The 24,158-nt window shown below is 36.3% G+C and overlaps 1 long non-coding RNA gene across 3 annotated transcripts in view; it reads right to left on the bottom strand.

Annotated features, from left to right (window-relative positions):
- LOC129458842 (uncharacterized) overlaps positions 1-24,158 on the bottom strand; it is a 45,282-nt gene that overhangs the window by 7,836 nt on the left and 13,288 nt on the right. For 2 of the 3 annotated variants that reach the window (XR_008649745.2, XR_008649746.2), the window contains exons 5-6: positions 11,572-11,677; positions 6,362-7,826 (exon numbers count right to left, since the gene is read on the bottom strand). This is a non-coding gene — a long non-coding RNA (uncharacterized lncRNA). Of the gene's footprint in view, positions 1-6,361; positions 7,827-11,571; positions 11,678-24,158 lie in introns of those variants that run through there. The other variant, XR_010114770.1, reaches the window with a different exon arrangement.

Below are 24,158 nucleotides of genomic sequence, written 5' to 3'. Positions count from 1 at the left end.
TTGTAAGTGAGAGCAAAGAAGCTATCAAAGACTATTGCATCACACTAAGATAACATTAGGGCCACGTTGAAGGATCTTCCACTGACCAAAGGCAGACAATTTTGTATCAAAAAACTATGACTACAATGGATAAATTAATGTGTGTGTTTATATATGTATAAACATTCATGACTGGTCCCTAAATATCAACATAATTTATACTTACCCACTAGATAATTCTGCAACATACTGCTCATCAGATTATATATTCTGCAAATATGTTCAGCCAAATCCTTCCACCTGCATCTAAATTTACAGTGATATCAAACTATAATTTTCTTTAGAGGAATCCATGTTCCTCACCAGAAAGGAAGAATAAAAGGCAGTTTTCTCAAATTTGAAGAGCACAAGGAATCATAATAGTTGCCATCCAAGTTTAGATCCATAGTCCCTCTAACCTAAGGATTCTCACTCCTAGCTGCATATTGGAATCACCCGGCATTGGTATGTTTGAAAAGCTCCGCAAGTGATTCTAACATGCAGGTGACGTTAAAAAAACACTAAATCTGATGATGGCTTTAACCTCATGCTACCTGTGGGAGGAGGCCCTGGGGAACAGGAATGAGCGGGAACATCCTTCAGGAAATGCACCTAAAAACACCATCACCAACCATAGCAAGTCATGGAATGCCAGACAGACCAGATCAGACCCTACTACTTATTTAATCTCCTAAAGAAACACTGTAAGGAATATACTGTTATCCTCATTTTTGTAGATGAATACTTTGTTATTTATTTAACCAAGATGTTAAATAAATAAATTACCAGTCGTCTCAGAGCCAGTAAATAGTAAAGCCAGGACTCGTACTAGGTCTGCACAAATGCAAAATCCATGCTCTTCACCATGCTGCATGCCAGGTACATCTTCTTCCTGACTCTTAGCTAAGAACAGGCTACTGTGTAGGTTGAGCAGATAACTGTTCAGTATCAGCCTGTGGTGATGCATTTTTCATTACTCTTCGTCAAACAGCCACCTCTGGCGACGTGCATACTGCCAAGGCTGCTTTTACAGAGAGGTGTAGAAGGCAGAGGTGATTGAGACTTACTTGAGAGTACTGCAAATGACTACTGGTTGTCAGAACCATTACCTAATGTTAGTATTTTAAAATAAACTACAAATTGTAAGGGAAGGGATCAATATTTTATGACTACAAAATACTACTTTCAGTAGAGAATCTAGAATTTCTATAAAGGAATTGCTTAGGGGACTTAATATGGTGGAAAGGAGAAGCTAGCCAACTTGTAATAAAACTGCTTTTACAAAGCCCTTTCCATAGGAAATGTGAACTGTTTCGATCAGAGAATTGAGAGGTAAAGTCAGCAGAAATTGTGGAGGAACTAAAGCCCCCACACTTAATCTACTTCTTGTCACTGCTACTGTCCCTCAGACAGGCAAAGATGGTTATGTAACCATCTGATTGGGGTTGAAAGGAATGAATTGGCTCCTCTGCAAGCTATAATTTGTGATTGTAATTAAATATTACCATTCTTTACCTTTAAAAGACATCTCTTGGTATAAAAAATTATGATTACAGTGGATTAATAAATATGTGTGTATGTATCCATGAGTAGTCCTTAAATATGAACATATTTAATTTGTACATATCCATTAGATAACTCTGCAAGACACTAGTCATCAAATCATATATTCTGCAAATATATTCAGCCAAATCCTTCCACCCTGCATCTAAATCTAGGGTGGCATCTTCCCATACACCTTCACCTCTTCCACTCTTGGAGTCTAGGTTCTTACCACATCTAACAGCTTCTTGGCTAGCCTTTTTGCCTCCATCCCTCTGCCTGACTATTGCTGCCAGTCTCATCTTAGACTCACCAATCCCATCTTTCATTTGGTCTCCTATATTTTAAGGATAAAATCAAGTAAGAGGAGGTCCCTGGGTATGTGCTAAGTGGGTGTGCGGAAGTAGAGTCCTACCTCACTGTGCTGGAAGCATAAGAAGCTGAAAAATAAATGCTGGAATTATACCTGCAAGGGATACTGAGGTCAAAGGCAAGACAGCTGGCCAAGCCAGATTGTTCTTCCAATGGGCCAGGTGAGCAATGGATGTAAGGTATGGAGCCCAGGTGAGGAAGACAGAAAGCAAGAACTCAAGTGAGAGGTAGTTCATATGGCTGCCTCACTATCATCATCCAGACAAAATGCTGACGATAGTAATGTCTTTTTGTATGAAGTCCAGCGAGTATGCCACGTGTACTTAAAGGGGCTGGAGTAATGTGGATACCCCTGACTCCAATACTTGGCACACTTAGGCAGAAGGAGCTCTTCAGCCCACATAACCCCCAGTGGATGTGACACTGGTTCTGGCTGTTGCATCGCTGAGATTCCAGGACCTTCTCCTCCCATCAGATCTTTCCCTTCCATCAGATCCAGTTCTGTCCAGGACTCTCCATAAGGCAGTGGTGCATGATATACGCCTAAACGGGCTCTCATCAGCACCTCCTCCTTCTAAGCTTTCCAATGCTCTGAAGCCCAGGCCAGGTCACAGCACCCTGACCCTATAACCAGCAATTAGGAAAGCAGCCAGCATTTCTGTCTGTGGTAGCACTGATAAATCTTTTCCCCTGAGTTTAAGTCAGGCTGGAAGACAGGGAATTCCATCGTGCCTTTTGTTTCTGTCAGAGTCAAAGCAGGAAATAGCTGCCAGCTGAGTATTCATAACAGGGATTTTAAAACTGGGAATTAATTACACAGAAGTGGAGGAACTGAGAGCTAAGCATGGGGTAGTGAGGCAACCCAGAGAATCATAACTGAAGGGAACCACTAAGACCCTAGGCCAGAGGGACAGAGGAGGGGGCAGTGTTACTGGCCCCTAGGCGAAGCTGGCACCCTGGCAGGACTGTTCTGGAGATGGCGCTGCTGTGGAGTTGCTGCCCAAGACACAGAGGGAGGGGAGAAATATTCCAGCTTCTCCCCTCTTCCCTCGTTCTAGTGTCCCACCAGTGCCTCCCACTGGCCAAATATGCAGAATTCAAGGGTCAGTCCCCTGAAATACAGAGCAGAGCAGGAGAAAGTGAAGAACCAATTTGAAGGCAATATGCCCAGGAGAGACCAATTGCCCTTGTTTGTCAACCTTCACCACTGCTCCAAACACAAAGCCCTCATACACACTTCCATAACAGTATCAATCCTGGGTTACATGCCCCGCAATTTTTCCTTATCCTTCTGCCATCCTTGTGCCAACCCACCAGCTATGCCTTACAGGGCCTCCATTCCACTGTAAACAAACTACTCTATATCCTGCCTGTTCTTCAGATATTCTCTCTGACTTGAATTCACACTTAGCAAAAAGCCCTGAATCATTTATTCACTCATTCAACAATGACATATTAAATGGAAATTATACCCATAATAACTAACCTTGCATTGTTGTATGTGTTTTATATAAATTAAGCCCTCCAATTCTCGCAACAACCTTATGCCCCTTCTATAGATGAGGAAACTGAGACAAGAAGTCCTTGAGAAACTTGCCAGTCACATAGTTCATAAATAGCAGGGCCAGGAATCAAACATGCATCCAGCCTCCAGAAGCCAAAGTTTTACCCACCATATATCACTGTTCCAAAAATGCATATACAGTAGTGAGCAACACAGAGATCATCCCTGCAAATAAAGTTTAGGAGAAGACATTTTTAAATTTTCATTTTGTAATAATTTTAGTTTTACAGAAGACTTGCAAACAATACAGAGAGTTCCATATACCCTTCACATTGCTTCCCCTAATGTTAACGTCTCACACAACCATACAGTATTTATCAATACTAAGAAACTTTCATTGGTACAATGCTACTAACTAAATTACAAACTCTAACCAAATTTCACCAATTTTTTGATTAATGTTTTCCTTTTCCAGGATCCAATCCAGGGCACCATGTTGCATTGAATCATCATATCTCCTTAGTTTCTCAGACTTTCTTTGTTTTTTGTGACCTTGACACCTTTGTAAATTATTAATTAGGGCCAGGCCTGGTGGCTCACGCCTGTTATCTCAGCACTTTGGGAGGCTGAGGTGGGTGGATCACCTGAGGTCAGGAGTTTGAGACCAGCCTGGCCAACATGGTGAAACCCTGTTTCTATTAAAAATACAAAAATTAGCTGGGCGTGGTGGTGGGCACCTGTAATCCCAGCTACTAGGGAGGCTGAGGAGGAGAATTACTTGAACCCAGGAGGCGGAGGTTGCAGTGAACCAAGATCACACCATTGCACTCCAGCCTGGGTGACAAGAGCGAAACACCATCTCAAAAAAAAAAAAAAAGGATTGGTTAGGCATTTTATACAAAGTTCCCCCATTTGGATTTGTCTGATGTGTTCGTATAAGTAGACTAGAGTTCTGGATATTTTGGACAAATGACATAGTGGCAAAGTGCCCTTCTCACCACATCACATCAAGGATACAAGCTATAAACATGAGCTATCATTGATGATGTTAACCTTATTAATTTAGCTAAGGTGATATATGGCAGATTTCTCTGCTGTAAAGTTTCTATCTTTCCCTTTTCATATTCTGTTAGTTAGAAGTGAGTACTAAAGCCAGCCCTCACAAGGGAGGCAGTGTTAAGCTCCACCTCATGGAGGAGGCAGCAACTACCTTTATCATTTGGAATTCGGCAGGAAATATTTGTCCTTTCTCCTCCATTTATTTATTTATTCAATCATTTATCAATCAGTAAACATTCGTGAATATTCATTTTATTTTTTAGGTTATATTCCAATACTGTCATTTATTTTGTTTCCCTAACTGGGGCAACAAGTTAGAGCTCCCACTGCCTAGCTTTGGCCAATGGGAGCTTTTTCAGGTTGACTACTATGCCCTTTTCACATGTCCCCATTTTGTTGAGCCCTTCCTTGCATTCTGTCACTACAAAAATGCCCCAGGCTTATCTTGGATTTTCCCACCCCTGCCCTAGAACCAGCCATTTCTCCAAAGAACACTGGTTCCTTTTATTGGAGAATGGTATCAGAAACCAAGATCTGGGTGCCGGAAGTGCTTCTAGTTTCTCTCAGTGGGAAAAGATAGAAAATACATGTATGTATATATACTAACCCATGTATATACACATAAAAAGACTTCGAATAAATAAAAGCACAAATGGGTTGTTATAAATGCTATGAAGGAAAATACCAGACTCTTTATAAAAGGGTTATAGATATGATTTAATACAAATGGGGTTAGGTAGAAGTCAAGATGGGTCTTCTCTGCAGTGAAATACTTAAGGTGAAATCTATTCAATGACTAGGAGTTAGCCAAGTGAAAGGGCGGAGAGACAGCATTACAGGTAGAAAAACCATCATTTTAAAGAACACTAAATAGCAAGTGCTCAAAATGTTTGAAGAGTTGGATGAAGTCCATCGTGGTGAGAGTGGAATGATCCAGGGGATATGTGACCACAAGGGTGCCAAGGCAAGGCTGGATCACATAAGGCCTTGAAGGCCATGATAAGGAGTTCAGATATTGTCATGATTGTAATGGAATGCCACTGAAGGGTTTTTAAAAGAGGAGGGAGGTGCATTCTACTTCACATAGCGTTGTAGAATCATGTGAAGTGGAAACCTCCTCAATTTCCTCAGCTCCTCAATCCCCACCCCACCACCCATAAGCTTTTCCCTGCAGGCACCCATCTCCAAGAAGCTTTACAGTTGGCCACCTCACTCTGGTCCACACTAGAGTCTTATCTTTCTGGTCTTTGGATTTCACCAGGCCACAACTATAAAATGACTTATATGAAAAATACTTGTATACTTTTATTATAAAATTTGCTGTCATTTACATTATTTGTTCATTCACTCAGTCTTTTCTAGGAACTATATCTGATGCCTCCCAGAACTCCAGGATCTACTAAATATTAAGAACAGTGTTTCCCTCTATTCCTCAGCTGCCAAGGAGCTCATGACTACATTTAATACACACACAATTGTATTTTCCTCAGCTATGAAATCATGATAAAATAGTTCTCGCCTTCCCCTTCATTGATTAGTTGCCTTTATAGTATGCTAGAATTATTTTACTATGCCAGTACTTTTATTGTAAGCTAATTGAAGATGTTTTTGAAATTAGAACAGTTTTACCATTTTTAAAAATTAGCAAAAGAAAAAAAAAAGAAGTATTTTCTGCCACTTCATAAATTGCTTTTCTCTTTAACACCAGTAACAGCCTCAGCATGAGGATTCTGGTGACAAGGAACCCCTGAGGTTGCTCTGTTTTTTTCTGAACAGCTCTAATTACTGTAAAGTTATTAAATGTTTATTGATTGTAGAACCAAATGAATAAACAATGGTCTGTTGTTCAACTAAGTTCAAAACACATTAAGAAAACAATTTGTTTATTAAAAGCGTGGATTTTTAAAAGCATGGATCAAATATAAAGATAAAAATAGAAGGGTTTTATACAATATGTAAAGTAGTACTATTAGAATGCAATAAAGACAAATAATTATCCCCAGAGGAACACTATTACAGGCGGGCTTGATAATGGTTTATTTTTTCTTTCCTTTTGTGATAATTATTCACTCATCGGTACTAAGAGATGCTGACAGTTCACTAACAACATGATTGCTTTTGCTTCACATATTCTGTGCTTTCCTCTCATTTTAGTCCTAAGACAAATTTTTCAATTATTTTCAGGTGCTAAATTTATTTTACTAGTGTCTATTCTATGTAGATATATGATTCTCTAATTTTAATAAAATTAGAGCAATTTTATTTTGATATTTTAGAAATATACTGAATGCCATTTAAAATGTTAAGGAATTTTTGGTTTTTTCACCGTACATAAATAATTTAAGTTTGGAAGTGAAGTCAGAATAGACTTGAGACTTAGACACCCAAGACTTGGATCTGAAATGCAGCCATACCACATAATAGCTGTGTGTGAACTTCGACAAATTAATTAATCCCTTTGGCTCACTCTTTTTTTCAACTTTAAGGTAGAGTTGGTGGTAATCACTTCTCTACCCAACTCACTGCATTCTTATGAGGTTCAGATGAAACAATGGCTTTGCACACCATAAAGTTCTTGTCAAATATCGGTAATAGTATATGTATTCACTTAGCTCAAAAACATTTGTCAAACACCCACTCTATGCTCGGCACTGTGCTCATGCCAGAAATGTGCAAACGTTTGAATAGAAGATTATGAAGATGATTATGTCACTGTTTCATAGGTTTAAAATGTACATATCTTACACCAATGTAAAAACATGAATATATAATACAATTACGATATTTCTTCGCATTAAGGCTTTTGATTATATTTTGCTCATTTTAGAAGTAATAACTTTATTCTAACTTTGTCATAGATATTATATGCTGAATGTAACTAATTAAATAATGTAGTTGAAAATCTTGTAAACAGGATACAATACATAATTCTATTATTTCTATTTAGAAAAGTCAGAAACTGGTGAATTGTTTTTCTTTGAGACAGGGTCTCACTCTGTTGCCCTGGCTGGAGTGCAATGGCATGATCATGGCTCACAGCAGCTTCAAACTGCTGGCCTCAAGCAATCCTCCTGCCTTGGCCTCCCAAAGTACTGGGATTATAAGCATGGGCCACCATGCCCAACTTAATTTTATTTAACCAGTGAATTCCAACAGGTTTTATGTTTAGTTCCCAGTGTTGTCTCTTATTGATTCTTCTTATTTTGAACTGACAGTGGGCCCAGACAGAGTTTTAATATAAATTGTCATGGGGAAACACTCTTGAGATCTTCTGTGTCTTCTGTTTTTCAAGAGTTTGTTTCAGAGTCAAGCAGAAACAACGGTATGGACTCTAAGAGCAAGAGAAATGTGTGCTATAATTACAAGGGCAGCAACGAAATATAATTACTACAGGGGCAGCAAGAGGCAACAAGATAATAGGCTGAGCTCAATCATTCAAAAAATACTAAATGAGCATTTACCAGTGTACTTTGCTAGTGACAGGGAATACAGTAGTTAATGCAGAGCTGATACTCACTTCATGGAGTTTAGAGAAGCAAAGAAGAGTTCAGAAAAGTTAGGGTGAGTCTTTTTTTATTTTTATTTTTACAGACAGTGTCTCACTCTGTCACCCCGGCTGGAGTGCAATGGTGCAGTTAAAGCTCGCTGCAGCCTTGATCTCCCAGGTTCATGCAATCCTCCTGCTTCCGCCTCCCAAGTAGCTGGGACCACAGGCACAGGCCACCACACCTGGCTAATCCTTAAATTTTTTTGTACAGACGGGGTCTCACTATGTTGCCCAGGCTGGTCTTGAACTCCTGGGCTCAAGCAATAATCCTGCCTCAGCCTCCCAAAGTAGTGAGATTACAGGCATGAGCCACTGTGCCCCAAAAGTCTTCTAAGCAGAGAAAATAGCACCTGGGAGGGCCTTGGAAGTAAGAAGTATGGTGCCTTCAAATTCCTCCTGGAGCACAGAGGACATTTACTGAAGTGTTCTGTATATCTTTGTATTCCTCACAATATCTGGAATGGGTTGTCCACAGATATCTTTCAATCTATAATAAATGGTGAACACCAGTGAGCATGGCACCATTGGGTCTGCCAGTCCTCCTGGAGCATGTCTGGTTCTGAATGTCAGAACATGAATATTTTCATTGGGAAAATGTGAGTCTTGATAGTACTACACAGGATGATATGGAAATATAATGAAGTGATAAAGGAGCAAACTTTAAAACGTAAAAACATCTTCAAATGTTTGTTGTTCATCTTTGAAACAATTGGAACAGTGGAAAGAACATGGAAAAGAACAAAATCAAGGAAGATACTAGATTGAAAGGGGTCAGAATCTTGAACATTTTCTTTCTTTTTTTTTTTTGGAAGAAAATATTTTTTTTTTTTATTATGCTTTCGGTTTTAGGGTACATGTGCACAATGTGCAGGTTTGTTACATATGTATCCATGTGCCATGTTGATTTCCTGCACCCATTAACTCGTCATTTAGCATTAGGTATATCTCCTAATGCTGTCCCTCCCCCCTCCCCCAACCCCACAACAGTCCCCGGAGTGTGATGTTCCCCTTCCTGTGTGCACGAGTTCTCATTGTTCAATTCCTACCTATGAGTGAGAACATGCGGTGTTTGGTTTTTTGTCCTTGCGATAGTTTACTGAGAATGATGTTTTCCAGTTTCATCCATGTCCCTACAAAGGACATGAACTCATCATTTTTTATGGCTGCATAGTATTCCATGGTGTATATGTGCCACATTTTCTTAATCCAGTCTATCGTTTTTGGACATTTGGGTTGGTTCCAACTCTTTGCTACTGTGAATAGTGCCGCAATAAACATATGTGTGCATGTGTCTTTATAGCAGCATGGTTTATAGTCCTTTGCGTATATACCCAGTAATGGGATGGCTGGGTCAAATGGTATTTCTAGTTCTAGATCCCTGAGGAATCGCCACACTGACTTCCACAATGGTTGAACTAGTTTACAGTCCCACCAACAGTGTAAAAGTGTTCCTATTTCTCCACATCCTCTCCAGCACCTGTTGTTTCCTGGCTATCTCAGCTTCAGAAACATTCTATTCTTTGACATATTTGAGAATTAAAATTAAGAAAATGTTCCTGATTCCATTAAAAATCAGGAACATTTTCTTAATTTTAATTCTCAAATATGTCAAAGAATAGAATGTTTCTGAAGCTGAAATAGCCATATCTGTGTCAATGTCAGAGTCTCATATACTCAACTTGGGGAGAAACAGAAAGTGCCAGGCTGTCAGCTTAAGCAAGGCTCACAGACCAATGCACCTGAATTTCACACAACAGAATAGAAGGTGACTGGTTTGCTTAAAGAATATCTTAATGATGCACATCAGCCAGTTTTGATACTTCCCCCACAGAATCAAACTCTTGATTATATATTTATACACACATAGGGAGATATGTATGTTAAAAGGAAACTTGTTAAAGCTTTATCTTGAGTTATGAGAAAATATATGTGAAAACACATAATCTATAAATATTTATAAAACTATAAGAAATTTATACATCAGTAACATTTTGATAATTATAGTGACTCATGTCATTATAATCTTATGGGCAAAGCTTCTTTAAATTGTTCTTTGGAAACCTTCAATGAATGGTCTTGAATAGAATCCAAGTCTTGAATTGCTTAAATTAATTCCACTCTCTCCTGAATGGTGTTGTAGTGCTGCTTCAGGATATTAGATAATGGAATTGTGACCCTACAGCTTTATTGGAGCTAATCATATTAATAAGGCCAAATAGGTCTTTATCTAGGATGAAAGAACCAAATAGTATAGCACTTAAAAAAAAAGCAACCATTGAGATATCCTTGGAATAATGCCACAAATTTAAGTCTGGGGGAGAAAAAATAATTATTAGAAGAGGGCGTGCATTCACATATTGCTCAATTTGCCATCTACTTAAGTACTTGAAGTTTGGGAAGCATTCAGACTATAATGATGCTCATCACATTCAAGGAGCTTGGGTTAAAAGCTTTCTGAATGTCCTCTATTAAACACAGTCGCTGCTCTCCATAGGGCATTACCATATTAAAGATCCTACAATATTATCAGTTAATTTACTGGTCATATTACACCAAGCATATCAAATTGGTTTTAATTCTTCTGTCAATACTAATTGATTGGTAGTGGCTCCTGGGTTACAAAAAGGCTGTGATTGTAAAACAAACTCTAAAGCAGAGATCATGGATATGTGTGTTTAGGGGTGGAACTGGGGGGTTCACAACCCCTATATAGTGACAGTAATGGCTCTCTATTACAGAAAAGGCTGATTAAGCATAGGCTCAAGGTTATAGAACTATTTATTCATTTGTTTATCATTCACTTCATCAAAAATGATACGGAAGAAAATATAGGTAATATACAGTGATAAAGAAATCAGGGCAATAGGAAAGTAAAATCAAAAATTAAGACAAAAAAAAGTAGAATAAAAAATTATTCTACTTGTTATTGCTGTCAGGAGAGACCCTTTCACTCAGATCCTCTTTATCGAGAAAGCAGAAAACCCGATAAAAGCATCAGATATTTAAAAAATTTTTAAATTTCTCTTTTGAGCACAAGCTTTTTGTTTGTTTATTTGTTTTGTTTTTTACAGAGGAATGGAGATGTCTTGGATTTTTTGTGCACACAGTGTCTTCAGAACCAAACAAAATAACCAGCCTAGGAGAGAATTCACAAAGTAAGAGACTCATAAAGTAAAATGTTTTGCTTTGCTTTTTGCCTTTTTCATCCTGCTTTGATTTTCAACATGTGTAAATCATTCTATTACTATAAACTTAATAAAGAAGTAAAAGAGCAAAGACCAAAAATATAATAATGAAATAAAGTTTTTATCAGTTATAATTTTTTGGCATGATCAGGTTGTCTTTGGTATACACTTCAGGGTTTTGTATTTCAAACACAACTCTTCTTAAAACTTTTCATGTGTCCCAGATGTGACCTAGTTTCATTCTGGGAAATGAATGCTGACTGTTGTACAGACAAGTCAAACAGACATAGCTATTTTAGGAGCCATTAATGTAGTGCTTATAGAAACCAAATATGTAAACCCACCTGGCCAGGAAAACCTTTATTGAGTATATACTTTGTGCTGAGTGATATTCCAGGCTCCAGAAATGAAAACACAAAGGGCAAGGCCCAATCTTGAAGAGCTCATAAACTAGTAAAAGAGAACAACAAACATGTTACAAGGCAAAAACAAATTACAAATGTAAATAATAAAGCCAAAGCATAATATGTGCAATAATGGAAGCCTGAAAAAGGTAAAGAAGTATTACATAAAATGGAGCCATTTGTTCTGCCTTAGGAGAGCTCAAAAAAGGCTTCACAGAAGAGGTAGAATCCCAGAAAATTCAAAAGTTTAAAGTCCAGTTTGGAAATTTTCTTTCAATTAAGTTATGATGTGTTTATGGACAAATATCCATTTGAATCAATAAGAAAAGGAAAATGACTAGCATAATGCTGCACATAAAATAAGAATTAAAATGCTTGTTCTCTCCTTGTATATTTTTAAAATTAAGGTAAAATTCATATAACATAAAATCCACCATTTTAGTCATTTTAAAGTGTACAATTTTTTAGTACATTTTAAAGTGTACAATTCAGCGGTGTTTAGTACACTCACAATGTTTTGCAACCATTACCACTACCTAATTCTAGAATATCTTTATCATCCAAAAAAAAACCCTGTGCCCATTGAGTAGTCACTGGCCTTTCCATTTACCCCGACTCCTCCAGCACGTGACAACCACTAATTTGCTTTCTATCTCTATGCCTCTTCTGGACACTTTATATAAATACAACCATACAATATGTAGCCATTTGTGTCTGGCTTCTTTCAGCTAGCATAATATTTTCAAGGTTCTTCCTTGTTGTAGCGTGAATCAGTACTTTATTCCTTTTCATAGCTGAATAACATCCCATTGTATGCATATGCCACATCTTGTTAATCTACTTATCAGTTGGAGGACAGTGGGTTGTTTCTACATTCTAGCTATTGAGAATATGGCTGCCTGCACATTCGTGTACAAGATTTGTTTAAACTCTTCTTTTCAATTATCTTAACTATATACCTAATGATATGGTTTGCCTGTGTCCTCACCCAAACCTCATCTTGAATTGTAGCTCCTATAATCCCCACGTGTTGTGGGAGGGACCTGGTGGCAGGTAATTGAATCCCGGTGGCTGGTTTTTCCTGTTCTGTTCTTGTGATGGTGAATAAGTCTCATGAGGTCTGATGGTTTTATAAAGGGCAGTTCTCCTGCAAATGCTGTCTTTCCTGCCACCATGTAAGACGTGCCTTTTCTCCTCCTTCACCTTCCGCCATGATTGTGAGGTCTTCCCAGCCATGGGGAACTATGAGTCCATTAAACATCTTTTTCTTTATAAATTACCCAGTCTTGGGTATTTCTTCTTAGCAGCTTGAGAACAAATTAATACACCTAGGAGTAGCATTGTTGGGTCTTATGATAATACTAGGTTTAACTTTTCGAGGAACCACCAAACTATTTTTTTCCACTTTGGCTGCACCATTTTACATTCCTACCAGCCATGTATGAACGTTCTAATTTCTCCACACCTCACCAATATTCATTACATTCTGTTTTGTTTTGTTTTGTAGTTATTGTTTTGTTTTGTTTACTTTTCCCCATCCCAGTGAGTGTGAAGTATCTCATTGTGGTTTTCCTTTGTATTTCCCTAATGACTGATGATGCTGACTATCTTTTAATGTGCTTATTGGCCATCTGTATATTTTCCTTAGAGAAATGACTATTCAGATCCATTGCCCATTTTTGAATTAGGTTGTCTTTTGTTATTGAATTGTAAGAGTTCTGTAGAAATTCTGGATATAAGTCTCATCAGATCTATAATAGGCAAATATTTTCTCCCATTCTGTAAGCTGACTATTTTTTTTGATAAATCACCCACTCCAGTGACATAGCCACCATGTGCTCACACACGCCCCATCAGGGGCCCAAGCACCAGCCCATTCAGGGTCTGTCACTGCCAGTGACCCTGTTCATTCCAGCAGCTATGTCACCACACACCTCACCCAGAGGCCAGAGGACTGGCCCACCCAAGGCCTACCAATGGTGGCAACCTCACCCACTCCAGTGGCCAAGCCACTGAACATCTGTGCAACCCCCAAGACCTAAGGACTGGCCCATTCAGAGTCTGCCACCTCTGGAAACCTCACACACTCCAGAAACAGAGCTACCAAAGGCCTATGAGCCCTATCAGGGGCCAGAGATCTGGCCCACTGGGGGCCCACTACACTTTGCAAAGCTGCACCATGGCCTCCACAAACTCTTGCAGCCTAGGCCACTGAGGCACTTGCAGACACTGCTAACATTGAATACACCAAACAAAGTCACACAGAGACTACACTATTGCACCCCCCTGGAACCAAAGCCAAAACACTACCCAACCAACACTATAGGACAAATCTACAGGAAAAATTCTTTCTTTATGAAAGTTACTCGATAAAATGAGACAAGGCAACTGCTACACCAGATGTGCAGATATCACCATACGGACACAAGATGTATGAAAAAGCAAGGAAACATGACACCTCCAAAGGAACACAATAATTTTCCAGTAACAGACTCCAAAAAAGAAAATCTATGAAATGCCTATAAATGAACTCAAAATAATTATCTTAAAGAAACTCAGTGAGATATAAGAGAATACAAATAGACCATTCAGTGAAATCAGGAAAACAATTGATCATCAGAATAAGAAATTCAACAGACACAGGTATTATAAAATGGAACCAAACAAATATTGGAACTGAAGATTTCAATGAATAAAATAAAGATTACAATCAACAGCTTCAACTGTTGACTGGATCAAGAAGAAAGAATTTCGGAACTTGAAGACAGGTCTTTTGAAATAACCCAGTAAGACAACAAAAGAAAAAAAATTAAAGAGAATGAAGAGGCATACAAGACTTCTGAGACATTAAGTGAACCAATATTCAGATTATGTAAGTTCTAGAAGGTGAATAAATAGGAAAAGACATTGAAAATATATTTAAATAAATAACAGCTGAAAACTTCTCATATCTTGAGAGAGAGAGGGACAATGTGACCCAGGAAGCTCAGAGATTCCCAAATAGATCCAACACAAAAGGTCCCTCTTCAAGGTAAATTGTAGTCAAACTGTCAAAAATCAAAACAAGGAGAATTCTAAAAAGAGCAAGAGAAAAGTGTCAAGTCATGTATAAGGAAATCCTTGTCAGACCAACGAAAAATTTTCAGCAGAAACCTTATAGGTCAGGAGAATGGGATGATATATTCAAAGTACTGAAAGAAAAAAAAAACTTGCCAGCCAATAATACTACAGCCAGGATTATATCCTTCAGAAATGAAAGAGAAATAAAGTTTTTCACAGACAAGCAAAAAAGGAGGAAATTTATCACCACTAGACAGGCCATACAAAAAAATGCTTGAGGGAGTCCTAAATCTGGAAGTGAAAAGATGATACCTACCAACATGAAAATTCATGAAAGTATAAAATTCACTAGGACAGCAGACACACAAAGAAGAAAGAGAAAGGAATTGAACATTATTACAAAACCGCCAAACCATGAGAAACAATAAGAGAGAAAGACAGGGACAAAAAATGTAAAAAACAACCAGTAATCAATTAAGAAAATGATGGAAGTAAATCCATACCTATCAATAACAACTGTGAATGTAATTAGTTTGAATTCTCCAATTAAAAGACATGGATTAGCTGAAAGGATAAAAACAAAACAAGATCAAACTATATTTTGTCTACGAGAAACTCATTTCACCTGTAAAGATACACACAGACTGAAGTAAAAGAATGGGAAAAGATTCCACATAAACAAAAAACAAAACTGAGCAGAAGTAGCTATAATTACCTATATCAAACAACATAGATTAAGTCAAAATACATAAAAAAGAGACAAAGAGGGTCATTACATAAGGATAAAGGGATTAATTCCATAAGAGGATATAAATTCTAAATATATATGCATCTAACACAACAGCACTCAGATATATGAAGTAAATATTATAGTTAAAGGGTGAGATACACTGCAATATATCAATGGGTAGAGACTTCAACACTCCACTCCTAGCATTGGACAGATCATCTATACTGAAAATCAACAAAAAACATAGAACTTAAACTGCATTATAGACCAAATAGACCCAACAGACATCTACCAAATGTTTTAATCAACAGCTGCAGAATACACATTCTTCTCATCAGCATATGCAACACTCTCCAGGATAGACCACAAAACAAGCCTCAATAAACTTAGGCCACAAAACAAGCCTCAATAAACTTAAGAAAATTGAAATCATATTAAGATTTTCTTTAGATCACAATGGAGTGAAGCTAGAAGTCAATAACAAGATGAACTTCTGAAACTGTATAAGTACCTAGAAGTTAAATAACATGCATCTGAATGATCAATGGTTTAATGAAGAAATTAGGAAGAGAATAAAAAAAGAAAACTTTTGAAACAAATGAAAGTAGAAACACAATATACCAAAACCTATGGGAGATAGCAAAAGCAGTTCTACCAGGGAAGTTCATAGAAATAAATGACTACATCAAAAAAGCAGGAAGATTTAAAAAAAAAAAAAAACTTCACTATTATAGCACCTCAAAAAATTAGATAAACAAGAACAAACCAAGCCTCATATTAACAGAAGAAAACAAATAATAAAGATTAAAGCAGACCTAATGAAATAGAGACAAAAATACAAAAGATTGACAAACAAAACAAACAGTTGATTTTTTGAAAAGAGACTATGAGAAAAAGAAGAAGATCCAAATAAATAAAATCAGAAATTAAAACAGAGACCTTAAAACAAATGCCATGGAAATACAAAGAATCATTCCAATTTGCCAACAAACTGGAAAACCTAGAGGAAGTGTGTAAATTCTAGTACACATAAAACCTACCAAGACTGAACAAAGAAGAAGCAGAAAATCTGAACAGACAAATGGCGAGTAATAAGCATTCTCCAACAAAGAAAAGCTTAGGACCAGACGACTTCACTGCTCAATTATATCAATATTTTAAAGAGAACTAGCAAGAATTCTTCTCAAACTATTTCAAAAAAAAAATAAAGAGGAGGGAACTCTTCCAAATTTACTATATGATGCCAGTCTTATGCTGATACACAAACCAGAAAAGAACAAAACAAAAATGAAGACTACAGGCCAATATCTGTAATGAACATAGATGCAAAAATCCTCAATAAAATACTAGCAAACCAAATCTAACAGCATAGCAAAATGATTATACACTATGATCAAGGGGGATTTATTTCAGGGATGAAAGGATGGTCCAACAGATGCAAAGCAATAAATGTGATATATCACATTAACAGAATGAAAGACATAAAACATCTCGATAGACACAGAATCATCTCAATAGACACAGAAAAATATTTGACAAAATTCAATATGCCTTCATGATAAAAACTAAACAAATTAGGTATACAAGGAACATGCCTCAACACAATAAAGCCTATGTGACAAACTCACAACTAATATCATACTAAATGGGAAAAAATGAAAAGCTTTTCCTCAAAGAAATCGAACAAAACAAGGATGCCCATTTTCAACACTCTTGTTCAACTAGCATTGGAAGTCTTAGCCTGAGCAATTAGGCAAAAGAAAGAAATAAATTCATCCAAATTGGAAAAGAGAATGTCAAAATGTCCTTGTTTGCAGATGACATGATCTCATATAGAGAAAAACCTGAACACTCCACCAAAAACTCTAAGAACTATTAAAAAAAATTCTTAACATTGCACGATTAAAAAAATCACCATATGAAAATCAGTAATGTTTCCACACACCAATAACAAACTAGCTGAAGAGGAAATCAAGAAAACAATCCTATTTACAGTAGTTACAAAAAAGACACCTAGGAATAAACTTAGCCAAAGAGGTTAAAAATTTTTATAGTGTGCACATGTACCCTAAAACCTAAAGTATAATAATAATAATAAAAAAAGAAAACCACAAAACACTGATGAAAAAAATTGAAGAGAAAAAAATAAAATTTCCATGTTTATGGATTGGAATAATCAATATTCTCAAAATGACCACATAACCCAAAGCAATGTACAGATTCAGTTTAATCCATGTCAAAATGCCAATGGCATTCTTCACAGAAATGAAAACAAAAAAAACTTAAAATTTGTATGAAATCACAAAAGACCTCAAATAGCCAAACTAATTCTGAACAAAAGGAACAAAGCTGAAGCCATTATAGTTCCTGCTTTCAAATTATAATGCAAAGCTATACTAACCAAAACAGCATGGTACTAGCATAAAAACAAACACATAGACCATGGCAAAGAACAGAAGACAGAAAAATGAATTAATGTACTTATGGCCCACTGATTGACAAAGGTGACAAGAATATCCACTGGGGAAAGGACAGACTCTTCAAAAAATGGTGCTGGTAAAACTGGATATCTATATGCAGAAGAACAAAATTAGACCCGCTACTTCTCACCATATACAAAAATCAACTCGAAATGGATTAAAGACTTAAATGTAAGATGCAAAACTATAAAACCACCAGAAGAAAACACAGGAGAAACACTTCTGAGCAAAGATTTAATGATAAGACTTCAAGAGCACAGGCAACAGAAGCAAAAATGACAAATGGGATTATATCAAACTCAAAATCTTCTCTATAGCAAAGGAAACAATCAAGAGAATGAAGAGGCAAAGGATTAATATCCAGAATATACAAGGAACTCAAACAATTCAACAGCAAAAAAATAATGATCTGATTTAATAATGGGCAAATGATCACAATAGACATTTATTTTTTAAAAAGACATACAAATGGCAATCTATGTGCAAAAGTGCTCAACATCACAAACCATTAAGAAAATTTAAATCAAAACCACAATGAGATATTGTCTCACCTAGTTAGACTAGCTATTATTAAAAACACACAAAAAAATGCTGGCAAAGTTGCAGAGAAAAGGGAACTCTTATATTCTGTTAGTGGGAATGTAAATTAGTACAGCCATAATGTAAAACAGTATGGAATTTCTTTAAAAAAATGAAAATAGAACTACCATATAATCTAGCCATTCCACTGTCGGTTATGTATCCAAAGGAAAGGAAAACCATATGCTGAAGTGTGATCTGCATCCCTGTGTTTATTGTGGCACTATTCACAATAGCCAAGATACTGAATCAACCTACATGCCCATCAGTAGATGAATGAAGAAAGTGTCATATATATATATATATGATTGAATAATATTTCATTGTGATATATATATATATATATATCAACCATAAAAAGGAATAAAATTCCGTCATTTGCAGCAACATGGATGATCCTAGGAGATATTATGTTAAGTGAAATAAGTCAGACACAGAATGATAAATACCACATGTTCTCACTCATAATGTGGAAACTAGAAATGCTGAGCTCATAGAAGCAGAGAGTAGAATTGTGGTTACCAGAAAAGGGTAGGTAAAGGAGGGAGTTAGAGAAGTTAGTTAAAGGATACAAACTTACAGCTAGATAGGAGGAATAAGTTCTAGTGTTTTATACAACTGTGGGATGACTACAGTCAACAGTAATACATTATATCATTTCAGATAGCTAAAAGGAGGATGTTGAATGTTCCCAACACAAAGAAATGATGGATGTTTGAGATGACAGATATGCTAATTACCCTGATTGATCAATACACATTGTATGCGTGAATTGAAATGTCACTCTGTACCCACTATGTGTAATTATGACATTTCAATTAATTTTTTGTTTTTAATTTTAATGTAGTTTATGTTATCTATTTTTTCTTTTGTTGCTTGTGCTCTTGATACCTTAGATAAGAAACTATTGCTTAATCTAAGGTCATGAAGAGTTACACCTATGTTTCCTTTCAAGAGTTGTATAGTTTTAGCTTTTACATTTGAATTTTTAAATCTGTTTTGAATTAATTTATGTATGTGTTGTGAGGTAAAGATCCAAATCCATTCTTTGCCATGTAGACATTTGTTTGTCCAAGTATCATTTTTTAAAAAGAATTCTTTCCCCCATTGAATGGTCTTGACATCCTTATTAGAAATCAATTTTCCATAGATATATTGATTTCTTTCTGGACTCTCAATTATGCTCCAGTGACCTATATATCTACCCTTATTCCAATAGTACACTGTTTTGATTTCTGTAACTTTGTAGTAAGTTTTGAAGTATGGGTTTAAGTTCTTTTTGCTTTCTTTTTCAGGATTTTGGATGTTCTGCATCTCTTGCAATTCCATATGAATTTTAGAATCAGCTTCTCTATTTGTTCAAAAAAGAAGTTGAAATTTTGATAGAGCTTGCACTGAATCTGTAGATCAACTTGGGGAGTATTGCCATCTTAACATTATATCTTCTAATCCATGAACATGAAATCTCTTTCTACTTATTAAGGTTTTCTTTAATCTCTTTCAGCAAAGTTTTATAGTGTTCAGTGCACAAGTGTTACACTTCCCTGGTTAAATACATTCCTAAATATTTTACTGTTTTGATGTTATTTTTTGTTTTTCTGTTTGTTTTTGTTTACTTTGTTTGTTTTTGAGACAGAGTCTCACTCTGTCTCCCAGGCTGGAGTGCAGTGGCATGATCGCAGCTCACTGCAACCTCTGCCTTCCAGGTTCAAGTGATTCTCCTGCCTCGGCCTCCTGAGTAGCTGGGACTACAGGTATGCACCATCATACTCAGCCAACTTTGTATTTTTAGTAGAGACAGGGTTTTGCCATGTTGGCCAGGCTGGTTTTGAACTCCTGACCTCAAGTGACCCGCCTGCCTCAGCCTCCCAAAGTGCTGAGATTACAGGTGTGAACCACCACACTGGGCCTGATGTTATTTTAAATGAAATTGTTTTATGGTTTCCTTTTCAGATTGTTCATTGCTCATGTATATAAATACAATGGGGTTTTATATACAATAGAGACATCCATTGTAGAAATACATGGAGTTTTGATATTATATTCTGCAACTTGGCTAAATTCCTCTATTAGCTTGCTATCGTCTGGATGTGTGGCCCCTCCAAATCTCATGGTGAAGTATGAACTCTATTGTTGAAGGTGGGCGTAGAGAGAGGTGTTTGGGTCATGAGAACAGATCCCTCAAGAATGGCTTGGTGCTCTCCTCACAGTAATGAGTTCTCACTCTATTAGTTCATATAAAAGCTGGTTGTTTAGAAGAGCCTGGGGCCTCTTGGTGGCTTCTCTCTTGCTGCCTCTCTCACAATGTCACATGCCTGCTCTCCCTTCCTTCTGCCATGAGTATAAGCTTCCTGAGGCTTCGCCAGAAGCCAAGCAGATCCTGGTGTCATGGTTGTACAACCTGCAGAACTGCGAGCCAAAGAAAAATCTTTATAAATTACCCAGTTTCAGGAATTCCTTTACAACAATGCAAAACAGAGTAATGGATAGCTTTTAGTAGTTTTTTGTTTGATATAAAATCATGTCATCTGTGACTAGAAATAGTTTTACCTCTGCCTTTCTAATATAGATGCCTTTTATTTCTTTTTCTTACCTTGTTGACCTGGCTAGAACGTTCAGTATAATGTTGAATGGAAGTGGCCAGAATGAAAATTCTTGTCTTGTGCCTGATACTACAGGGAAAGCTTTTGGTCTTTTACATAGAGTTTGATGTTAGCTATGGAATTTTCCAGATGGCCAGTTGAGAATACTGCCTTCTATTTCTACTTTACTGAGTGTTCCCATCATGAAAGACTGTTGAATTTTGTTAAATGCTTTTTGTCATCAGTTAAGACGAATGTGTGGGGTTTTACTCTTTCTTTCATAAATGTTGTAATATGTTGATTTGACTTCTTTTCATATGTTGAACCACCCTTGCATCCCTGGAATAAATTCCACTTAGTCATGAGGTATAATCCTTTTAATCTAGTGTTGAATGTTGTTTGCTAGTATTGTGTTGAAAATGTTTGCATCTATATTCATAAGGGATATTGGCATGCAGTTTTCTCTTCTTGTCATATCTTTGTCTGGCTTTGGTATCAGGGTAATGCTGGCCTCATAGAATGAGTTGGGAAGTATTTCCTCCCCTTCTACTTTTTGGAAGTTTGAAAAGAATTACTCTGCTTCATAAAATATTTGGTAGACTTTGCCAGTGAAGCCACCCAGTCATGAGCTTTTTCTATTAGAATTTTTGATTACTGATTCAATATGCTTATTTATTTTAGGTCTATTCAGATTTCATCTTGAGTCAGTTTTGATAGTTTCTGTGTGTAGTTTGTGTGTTTCTAGGAAGTTGTTCATTTTGTCTAGGTTATGTGATTTTTTTCACATAGAAATGTTTGTAGCATTCTCTATAATTCTTTTTATTTTCATGAGGCTAATAGTAATATTACCACTTTCATTTTTTATTTTAGTAATTTGAATCTTCTTTTTGTCTTCATCAGTTGAGCTAAAAGTTTGGCAATTTTGTTGATCTCTTCAAAGAACAAACTTTAGTTTCATTAATTCTCTTTATTATTTTTCTATGTTTTATTTCATTTACCTCTGCTCAAATCTTTATTATTTCAGCCCTTCTGTTTGCTGTGGGCTTAATCTACCTTTTTTATTTTTATTTTTATTTCTTTTTATTTATTTATTTATTTTTGCTAGTCACTTAGGAAGGTTAGGTTACTTATGTAAGATTTTTTTTTAAGTAGGCATTTAAAAGTATAAATTTCCCCTCCAAGTACTGCTTTCATTGTGTCTCATAGATTTTAGTATGTTGTGTTTTCATGTTCATACATCTCTATTTTCTAAATCCCCTTGTGATTTCTTCTTTGGCCCATTGGTTATTTAAGAGTATGTTGTTTAATTTCCACATATTTGTGAATTTTCCAGTTTCCCTTCTGTTATAGATTTCTAATTTCATTCCAAAGACACTTGTTATGATTTCAGTATTTTAAAACTTATTGAGATTTGTTTTGAAGTTTAACATATGGTTCATCTTGGAGAATTATCCGTGTGCGCTTGAGAAGAATGTGTATTCTGCAGTTGTTGAATGGAGTGTTCTGTGCATGTCTCTTAGGCCTAGATGGCTTATAGTGTTATTCAAGTCCCCTATGTCCTTGTTGATGATCTGCCTGGTTGACTTACTCATTATTGAAAGTGGAATATGCAACTGTCCTACCCTTATTGTTGAACCGCCTACTTCTGTCTTTAATTGTCCATCTTTGCTTCATATATTTTGGGGCTCTGTTTATAGGTTTATAATTGATATATGTTCTTGATAGATTGACCCTTTATTATTATGTAATATCCTGATTTGTCTGTTGTAACAATTTTTTTCTTTTTTCTTTTTTGAGATAGGGTCTTGTTCTATTGCTCAGGTTGGAGTAGTACAGTGGTACAATCACATCTTACTATAGTCTCAACCTCCTGGGCCCAAGAAGTCCTCCCACCTCAGTCTCTCAAATAGCTGGGACCACAGGTAAATACAACTAAGCCCAGCTAATTTCTTTTCTTTTCTTCTTTTTCTTTCTTCCTTTCTTTCTTCCTTTCTTTTTCCTTCCTTCCTTCCTTCTCTCTCTCTTTCCCTCCCTCTCTCTCTTTTTCTTTTTCTTTCTTTCTTTCTTTCTTTCTTTCTTTCTTTCTTCTTCCTTCCTTCCTTCCTTCCTTCCTTCCTTCCTTCCTTCCTTCCCTCCTTCCTTCCTTCCTTCCTTTTTTTTTTGAGATGGGGGTTCCCTATGTTGCCCAGGCTGGTCTTGAACTCCTAGGCTCAAGTGATCTTCCATTCTTGGCCTACTAAAATGTTGGGATTACAGGCATGAGCTACTGCACCAGGGGTAATTTTTTTCTTAAACTCTATTTTGTCTGATAGTCATATATTTACTCCAGCTGTCTTTTAGTGTTTGCATGAAAGAGCTTCTTCCATTTCTTAGCTTTCAATTTATTTTGTCTTTGAATCTAAAGCAAGTCTCTTGTAGACAGCATTCAATTAGATCATGTTTTTCAATCTTTACTGCCAACATTTGCCTTTTCATTAGAGCTTTCATCCATTTATTTTTAGCGTAATTACTGATAAGGTAGGATTTTTGCCATTTTGCTATTTGCTTTCTGTATTTTTTTTTTTTTTGCTCTTTAATTCCTTTGTTACTGCCTTCTTTTGTATTAAATACATATTTTCTAGTGTACCCTTTTGATTACTTTCTCTTTTCTTTTTCTACACATTTTAAAGTTGTATTCTTAGTGGTTCCCTGAGGATTACAATTAATGTTTTCATTTATAGCAATCTAGTTTCAATTGTGTACAAAATGTTTGCATTTATACAACTCCATCCCTCTCTTTATGTTGTTATTGTTACAAATGATATCTTTATATATTGTGTATTCATAAACATAGATTTATAATTTTTGTATTATGCAATTGGATTTAAATCACATAAGAAAAAGTGAGGTTTATAAACTGAAAAGACATTAATACTGACTTTTATATTTATCTTCATATCTACTTTCACTGCTTTTTTTGTATTTTTTTTCCTTTTCTCTTTCCTTTTTCATTTGTTTTGTTGTACCTTTATTCTTCCTTCCTTATTCCTTATTTTATTGTTTAAAACATTGGTAGGAGAAAAGAGAAAAGTGCTTTTTGCTTAGGATTGACTTGGC

Source organism: Symphalangus syndactylus, chromosome 19, assembly GCF_028878055.3.
Source record: "Symphalangus syndactylus isolate Jambi chromosome 19, NHGRI_mSymSyn1-v2.1_pri, whole genome shotgun sequence".
Classification (NCBI taxonomy): domain Eukaryota; kingdom Metazoa; phylum Chordata; class Mammalia; order Primates; family Hylobatidae; genus Symphalangus; species Symphalangus syndactylus.
Note: the sequence above shows the minus strand (reverse complement) of the source record. Positions and strands in the feature narration are given on the sequence as shown.